This window comes from Mesoplodon bidens (genome assembly GCF_964165515.1).
Source record: "Mesoplodon bidens genome assembly, chromosome: 7".
NCBI lineage: Eukaryota > Metazoa > Chordata > Mammalia > Artiodactyla > Ziphiidae > Mesoplodon > Mesoplodon bidens.
The window spans coordinates 41,650,591-41,659,048 of NC_138164.1; the positions used below are offsets into that span (position 1 = coordinate 41,650,591).

Consider the following 8,458-nt stretch of genomic DNA (forward strand, 5'->3'; position numbering starts at 1 on the left):
TTTGATTTGACTAAAATCTTAGTTTTAAGATGGCAGAAAGTACCTTGATAATTTTAAGAAAGAAAGAAAACCAAGCCATTAAAGAGAAATTCTTCCGAGAGAACTGAAACATGTTATATACCTCTGACTTGGCACTCCTTCCATCTGGAGAACTTGTTTGGTAACTGTTTTCATCACAGAATGATCTAAAGTAAAATGAATTGAAATTAGAGTAATTATTTGCCAATGAGTGGCTCTTTCCATTTAAAACCAAAAGCCAACTAATTATTGCTTTCCCATACATTTAAATATGAAATCTACATTATATAATTATACACTTATTTCCCCCTTTGTGTATTCTAATTTCGTCCTCAGAAACCTAAGATGCCATCTTGCAGACTGCCCACAGTGGCTACTATTTTGGCAGCAGCAAAGGTCAACTTGAAACATTTTGCATCTAAAGTGGCTTTGGATACCTTTGGATACAAAGTACAGTCTGAGCACCGTCCAGACGCTTAGATACCTAAAGAGCATCTAAGATATCAAACCAGGGCATCCAAGATAACAAACCAAGTCCTGATATTCCCTCAAAAGCTGCTCCTCCCATCAGCCCCCTTCTTCTAAGAGATACTACCCAGTTGCACACATAATCATCAACGACTTGTCTCCTTGTTACTATTTCCTTCATACCTCACATCTATCTGCAGGTCTTGAGAGCTACACCCTCAAAACACAACCTGAATTCAACCACTTTTCACTTGCTGCAAACTTCCAACCTAACCTAGGCCATAAACATCTCTTATTTGGAGCACTGTGATAGTCTCCTAACTGGTCTCCCTATTCCTCTTTATTTATTTATTTATTTATTTTGCGGTACACGGGCCTCTCACAGTTGTGGCCTCTCCCCTTGCGGAGCACAGGCTCCGGACGCGCAGGCTCAGCGGCCATGGCTCACGGGCCCAGGCGCTCCGCGGCATGTGGGATCTTTCCGGACCGGGGCACGAACCCGCGTCCCCTGCATCGGCAGGCGGATTCTCAACCACTGCACCACCAGGGAAACCCCCTGTTCCTCATCTTTATCCTCCCAAGTCCCTTCTCTATACCAGGTCACCTTATTCAGATACGATTTGGATCATGCCTTTTTCCAGTTCAAACCCCTCTACTCATTTAGAATAATCCACATCTTTACTCTGGCCTTCAAGACTTTACAAGAGCAGACCCCTGGCTAGCTCCTTGACCTCATGTCCTACCACACTCTTCTTCACTCGGTACTCTGCCCAGATTGGCCTCCTTGCTTTTCCTTAAATACTCCACCCACCTACATGCCTACATACTCATTGCCTCCTTGTCCTGGAATGTGCTTACTCCACATCTTCCATGGCTTGCTCCTCTCTTCATTCAGGTCTCCGTTCAAATCCCACTTCTCCAGTGAAGCTGTCCCCTAACAAACCTATCCAATGGAGTCCTACCTGCTCTCCCTCACTCTCCTTACATTAAGATAGTTTTGCACTTCCTACTCTCTAAAGTTATATGACTTATCTGTTTACTCATTTCTATCTGATCTCCTTCACTAGAATGTAAGCTCCATGAGGGCAAGACTTTTGTCTGTCTGGTTCACTGCTTTATCCCTAGTCCCTAAACCCGTCTCTGGCACACAGAAGATGATTACAAAATTACTTGTGAATCTGACAAATGAATAAAGTACTCCTGGCAAGAATTCAGAGGCTGCACAGGAAAGAAATAATGCTCTTGGTGGAAGCAGGCTTAGTATCTAGGTTCACCTCTATTCAGAGTAGAGATAAGAAAAATTGACAAGTATAATTCACTTTAATTAGTATATTAGCTGCTAAAAACATAAGGGAAGTGCAACACTAGAAAAGTACAGTTGAAGCTTGAACAACATGGGTTTGAACCTCGCGGGTCCACTGACACACGCATAGTTTTCAATACATAGGTACTATCATCCTACATGATCCAAGGGTGGTTGAATCCACAGATGTGGAACCACTGACTATAAACTTATACCCAGATCTTCAACAGCGTAGGGGTCGACACCCCTAAGCCCACGTTGTTCAAAGGCCAACTGTATATGATGAGGAAAGTTAAACACATTAAGTTTTAAAAAACTGTTAATATCTGAACAAATTCTTTTTGTTTTGCTATGTGTTTATCAATTTAAAAAAAGTGACCACATACCAACAAGCAGATTTTTTCTTATATCCAGAACGAGCAGAGTTCTGTTGGTTTCAAGGGCCTTTAGTAAAGCCTTTGCTCCTTCACTGGTGAGGCCGCACTGCTGCAGGTCAAGTGCTTTCGATGAAAGAGAAGAGGTCACTTGCTAACTCTACAGATTTAACATATAGACAACTCTCATTTTCTCACGTGTGGAAGAGTCCTGCACAAGACAAGTCATGGCAAGTTTGTAATTTTGGCTATTTAAAAAAACAGAAACATATACACACACACATAATGCATAATCCAATTTAAAAACCTCTTCTTGGATGTGCAATGATAACCCTGGCTTTAGTACCAATAAATCAGACTACATATTTTACAATTATAGAACTGAAGAATAACTGTATATAACCTATGAGCAAAAAGCATCACAAAATGAATCTCAGTTCATAATTAGCAAGGGCAGCAGGGGCATGTAAACCTCACAAGCAAAACCTGGTGGAGCTCAGAAATGCACTGCATTCTTTTGATCATGATCTTCAGCTCCAAATCACACTTGAAACTAGTTCAAAGGGGAAAACAAAATAGAAGAAATGTAATAACTGTTAGTTTTAGAGGAAAAAAAGACAAGTCTAAGAGGATACAAATAATAAAAACTTTCAACAATGTGTGAATAGAGAATACATACTAAAAACCTATCATGAAAGTATGATGGTCAAGAACCCTCGCAGTAAAAGGTCAGACAAAAACCAGAAAAACTGATCATGAATTCTAGTAGTTCTGGGGCTGAACAACCTACTCATTTAAACCAAAGGGATCATCACTAAAGCACAGGGATTAAAAAATATTACAGGAAAGGAAACTATCATGAGTCTTTTGTTTAAGTGTTGTGTGGACCATCACATTAAAATAACTGGAGTCTTTCAACACCCCCATGACGCACAGAAATAGCAAGTCAGACATACGGATCTGACAGGATATGATACAACCCTTACAAACTCTCACTACAGAAGAATGGACACAGGGTATAATTAACCAAATAGCCAAAGTAATACAAACAGCCAGTAAACCTCACCAATCAATCAAATGAATACAAAATAAAACAAAATGTGGTTATTCCCCTATCAGATGAAGCCAAGATTCTGTAAGAAAAGCCTTTAAATAATGTCTATACACTTTGGATCCAACAACTCTCTTTCTAAGAATTTAACCAAAAGAAATAGTCAGAGATATAGGTAAGGATATATATCAGAGTACTATTTGTAACTGAAAAACTGGACAAAGCTTATATACAAGAATGGATAAGCTATGTGCACTGTGGCATATTCATATAATGGAATACTGAACAATCACAAAAAATGATGTAGGAGATGCAAATTTACTGACTTGCTAAAATGCTCATACTAAATTAATTGAAAAAAGTTATAAAATTTGGAGTAATCCCACTTGCATACAAAATGGAGAGGTACTCATTTTTGTAGTTTCACATTTTTTTACAAGTGCTACAGGCCAGTGTTTGTGAGAGGCAGGCTTCACATCTACTGTTGGGGTGGACTACAAATTGGCATAGCCTTTCTGGGTGGTAATTTGGCCATGTGTATCAAATGTCTTAAAAATAGGTCACACTTAGTCATTCCACTTGTAGTACCTTATTCTACAGAAGTAATCCCGATGCACACAGAGACGTATATACAACGTATTCACATTGTTTCTGACAGGGAAAAGCAAACTGTCTAAATAGAATTGCAAAGAATTGATTAAACTATGGGACATCAATACGACGCAATACTACATGATACATCATTAAGTGAAAAAAGCAGGCATATGAAATAGCAAGTATACTACAATTCTATTTTTGTAATCCCTAAGTGTACATACATATTTGTAGAAGAAAAAAAGACTGAAAGTATATACGCCAAAATGAACAGTGATTATATCTGGGTATTAAAATTATAGTTTCTCTTGTTACTCTGTATTTTCTGTAAAGGATATATGCAACTCTGAGAGAAAGTTGAAAAGCAAAATAAAAGCTATCAGTAAAATGAGGCTTTAAAAAATCCTATCACAATAGTATCATGCCAAAAGCTAAGCATATTTCATATTAAAAATTCAATATTTTCAATTTTAGAATTTCCCTCTAAGCCATAAATCCTCACTAAGAGATTCTGCCAAAGCACTTGCACCCAGGTCACCAATGAGCGGGTTGCAGTTCAGAGTGATGCGCCTCAAACCAGCCATGCAGTCAAGATCACGTCTCCTGGAATGAAGACTCTCAGCCCAGGTTTCTTCATGCTTTCTGGTAGTCGGATACTTCAAAGATTTAATGGGATGAAATTAAGATGCTTGAATAAGGAAACAGGGTGTGCCAGAGTATGGCTTATTATGTCAGAGAGTTACACACACACACAGATCAAGCATATATGCCAGGAGCATCAACCTGAGAAATTCAACAGTCACTTCTGGTTTACGAGTCCAGTGACCCAGATTCTGCTCGGTTCTAACCACTGGATTTCCTGTTTCTGAACACTTATGTAAAGTTGGACAACTCAAGTACAGTCTATGAATTATTTTCCTTATCTTCTAAGTCAGGGAATTGGTTCTAAATTCTATCTTTGCTGAGGCCCTATATTTCATCATCCTGTCCTCCAATGGCCTCCAAACACCTGACTGGGCAAACCATAAGAAAACTTTTTAATATGCATCTTATTTATTAACACATTATATACACAAAGTTCCATACATATAATTTATGTACATGATAAACTACACAGGTTTCTTAAAATAATACAGAGGTAAAAATGTTCTAATATTTTCTTTTCCTACCTCCTAAGGCATTATTTTATTTTACTTATTTTTTTATAAAGATTTATTTATTTATTTGCTTGTTTGTTTGTTTGGCTGTGCCGGGTCTTTAGTTGCAGCATGCCGGATCTTTTAGTTGTGGCATGTGGGCTCTTAGTTATGGCAGGCACGTGGGATCTAGTTCCTTGAGCAGGGATCGAACCCAAGCCCCCTACATTGGGAGCACATAGTGTTAACTGCTGGACCGCCAGGGAAGTCTCAAGCATTATTTAAAAAACTATATTTACAAAATGTATCTCACATGCTACCTAGGGTGTGCACACAAGCTTTAGAGGCCTGGACTATGCAGAGCCAGTTTGATGTGCCTTGGGAAAATAATGGTTTGACATTTAAGCAAAAGTACTGTCTTGAAGACATTCAATTCTTTATATTCATAAAGTAAATTTTGGTAACAGAGAACACTGACTGTCAATGAAAAAAGTCTTATTACATTCCTGAAAAAGTAAAAGACTCAAAGTGCCTTTGTTACTCTAAAAGGAAAATCATTAGTGTCATTTTTCTATTAACAATAACTTATTAAAACTCCAAGCAGAAACAACAGCAATCACTTACACAGTGCTTAGTATGTGCCAGGCACTATTTATACAAATAAGTGCATTTAAACCTCGTAATGAGGCATAGAGGTTAAGTGATTTGCCCATGGTCACTAGCTATGAAATGGGAGAAAGGGAATTTGAACCTAGGCCATTTGGCTTCCGCACCCAAGTTCCTGACTGTTTTCTACCTCAGGGGTCAATGGACTCGCCCTGTATAGGCTCAAAGAATTATTCAATTTTTAAAATGTAAATTTAAACATTTCCAGATTTGTGGGCTATACAGTTTCTGTTGCAACTACTCTGCCCCACTGGTGTAGGGTGAAAGGAGCCACAACTACCACGTAAACAATGGGTGCGACTATGTTCCAGAAAAACTTCCTTTACAAAGCCAGGCGACGGGCTGGATCTGGCCCACCAGCCAGAGTTTACCTATCCCTTATCTGCACCATCAAACTATTAAAAAGCCTTCATGTCAAATTATTAACTAACTTTAGGCCTAAATACAGTCATTATAACCACTGTAAAGTTGTTAAGGCATTATTTCAAAAACTGTATTTACAAATTGCTGATGTACTGACTTTTATTAGTTTAAAAACTACAACAGGGCTTCCCTGGTGGCGCAGTGGTTGAGAATCTGCCTGTCAATGCAGGGGACACGGGTTCGAGCCCTGGTCTGGGAAGATCCCACATGCCGCGGAGCAACTAGGCCCGTGAGCCACAGCTACTGAGCCTGCGCGTCTGGAGCCTGTGCTCCGCAACAAGAGAGGCCGCGACAGTGAGAGGCCCGCGCACCGCGATGAAGAGTGGCCCCCGCTCTCTGCAACTAGAGAAAGCCCTCACACAGAAACGAAGACCCAACACAGCCAAAAATAAATAAATAAATAAATAAATTAAAAAAAAAAAAAAAAAAAAAAAAAAAAAAAAAAAAAGAGATGCCTTGAGGAGAAATTTTAAAAAAAAAAAAAAAAAAAAAAAAAAAAAAAAAAAAAAAAACTACAACAGCTAATAAACACTTGATTCATTTAAGTCTTAAAGACTAGAATGGCATAGTTTCTTCACAGTATTACAATAAATGTTTTCAGTAAAAAAACATACATAAAAGTATTATTAGGTATTATATATTAAATCTCTTATTTCTAAAATTAAGTGGACTATCTTTCCTAAATGGTAGAATCCCAAACTGAAAACTGGTCATATTCTTTCAGCAAACTGAAAGCTGCGCTCACATGTATCAAAAGACAAAAATTAGGGCTTCCCTGGTGGCGCAGTGGTTGAGAGTCTGCCTGCCAATGCAGGGGACATGGGTTCGTGCCTCGGTCCGGGAAGATACCACATGCTGTGGAACGGCTAGGCCCGTGAGCCATGGCCGCTGAGCCTGCGCGTCCAGAGCCTGTGCTCCGCAACGGGAGAGGCCACAACAGTACCACACACACACACAAAAAAGACAAAAATTAACTGCCCTCTGTATCAATATATTAATGTGTTTCAAGCACATATGTTTTCATGAAAGTTTAAACATAAAATCACCTTTAAGATCTAGGCCATGTGATCTGCTCCATGCCATGTCAGAATACACCCCGTGAAGTTTACTTGTCTTAAGTGTGATAGAATTCTTTATACCTTGACAAATAACTAAAAGGAAAAAAAAAACCCACACACACAATAAGATGAAGAGCCTATACATTTGTCAATCTTGACTTATTTGCTTTTCTTGAGTCAGTTGGAGGTTTATAGCCACATTCTCAAAATCATTAACTACAATCTTCCCAAACAGGTAATTGACGAACAGATGCATTCTAAAACTTGTCAGTAACAAAGTGCTATTCCCGTTTACAGCAACAGTTTAATTCTACTTAGATACTAAAACTGAATACACTGAATACTGCAAACTTGATTCCCAACCACTCAGCAAAGTACTACATACCTTTTCAGATATAGAAAAAAAAAGAAAAAGCATACGATTCTTCCTATTTTCATTTCCAAAGATACATCCCAATCTTAATGATCAATCAGCGATTTAAACGTCAACTATAAACCCAGTATACTGCTGCTATGCAGTGTACTAGAGCAATAGAAGAGAGAGGACCTCAAACCCTCTGTTCCCTCAAATTCAAAGGCAGGCTTCCTGACCCCTCCAGACCACTACTGGACACAGGGAAGGCACACTAATGTTGCAGGACCCCAACCAACAGTCACCTGCTTTGTGATTACTTCCATGACACACCCTCACCAACACCACTGAGTTTGCTGCTCCTACGGGATGTTACATGTATTTACTAATTTAACACATACCACAGTGCATCATAATTATGATTGCAGATAGATGTTCTAACAATTGAAAGAGAATGATGACTTTTTTGCTCTTTACATCTTGCTATTTCCCTTCCCATAATATTTCTTGAAGCAAAACCATAAAATATACACAAACACAAAAAACAGAAAATATACAAAACGTGAGCTTTGCACCTTAATGCAAACTTAAGTAAAATTAGTTCTGAGAGTATCCAGCATGACAAACTTCCATGGTAAAAATGAGAATGGACCAAGGTTTGAGCAGGTACAGGAGACAATCCAGGCATGAACACCACCAAGGAAAGGTAGACAGGAAGTAACATGGTGTGTAGGAAATCACGAGACCAGTCTGATGGGAAGAGACTTAAACAAGACTGAAACTCACTTTCTAAACCTCCATCTCCAATTGGACAATTCGCAGGACACAGGTGCACCAAAGTGGCCAATTTATTCAATCCCTTTAATATGGAGGAGGAGTTTAAAATTTTACTGGTTTAATTTGCCCCAAAAGCAACTCTCAACAGTTATGGCCTCTGTCATCGGAGCTTTGTATGAAATTAAGTCAAAGTGTGGAGCTCCTTTGCCTTTTTTTTTTCTCCTTAAAAAAGAAAAGA

The 8,458-nt window shown here is 38.7% G+C and overlaps 2 pseudogenes across 2 annotated transcripts in view; one reads left to right on the forward strand and one right to left on the reverse strand.

Annotated features, from left to right (window-relative positions):
• Positions 1 to 8,458, forward strand: part of LOC308620770 (centrosomal protein of 78 kDa-like) — a 1,829,729-nt pseudogene that overhangs the window by 358,714 nt on the left and 1,462,557 nt on the right. The window lies entirely within an intron of this gene.
• The window catches only part of LOC308620087 (centrosomal protein of 78 kDa-like), a 62,296-nt pseudogene that overhangs the window by 51,892 nt on the left and 1,946 nt on the right, over positions 1 to 8,458 (reverse strand). The window contains exons 2-6 of the transcript in view: positions 8,230 to 8,302; positions 7,080 to 7,184; positions 4,290 to 4,464; positions 2,176 to 2,289; positions 122 to 185 (exon numbers count right to left, since the gene is read on the reverse strand). The product of the transcript in view is annotated as a centrosomal protein of 78 kDa-like (transcript). The remainder of the gene's footprint in view (positions 1 to 121; positions 186 to 2,175; positions 2,290 to 4,289; positions 4,465 to 7,079; positions 7,185 to 8,229; positions 8,303 to 8,458) is intronic.